Source organism: Atta colombica, unplaced genomic scaffold (genome assembly GCF_001594045.1).
Source record: "Atta colombica isolate Treedump-2 unplaced genomic scaffold, Acol1.0 scaffold141, whole genome shotgun sequence".
NCBI lineage: Eukaryota > Metazoa > Arthropoda > Insecta > Hymenoptera > Formicidae > Atta > Atta colombica.
The window spans coordinates 1,225,983-1,226,553 of NW_017259230.1; positions in this window are offsets into that span (position 1 = coordinate 1,225,983).

Consider the following 571-nt stretch of genomic DNA (forward strand, 5'->3'; position numbering starts at 1 on the left):
TATATGACATAATAAAATGTTATATATTATATGTTATATGTTATATATTATTGCTCCTATAACTAAAAGCAATAATGGATGCTGTCTGATAATAAAAGTTGACAAATAATGTTCTATCTTTGTTATTCATGGAGCCAAGAAAGATAGAACAATGCAATGTCAACTTATACGACTTTTTGCATTCAAAATGAGATAAATATATTATCTAAGTATACAAAAAAAAGTTAAATAGATATTGAAAGAGCTAAAATTTTTTTCTTAAAGTTAAAAATATTTAAAAAAAATTACATGAAAAAAAAAAGGATGAAAGAAAATATAGAAAATGTGATAAAAAGAAAATTTTCGTTATTAAGTTAATTCATTTAATAAGCTTTATGAAGAGAAAGAAAAAACAAAGTGAAGAAAGAAATATCATTGATAAGTTATGTTTATCATAATTATTAGTTGCATTCTTCCTTCTTTCTCTTTTTTTCTTTTTTTAGTCTATATCTTATTTTATAGAAAACACAAAAAAAGCACAATTGAAATGAAAACATCTAAATTTACATGTATATATGTATATATATATATA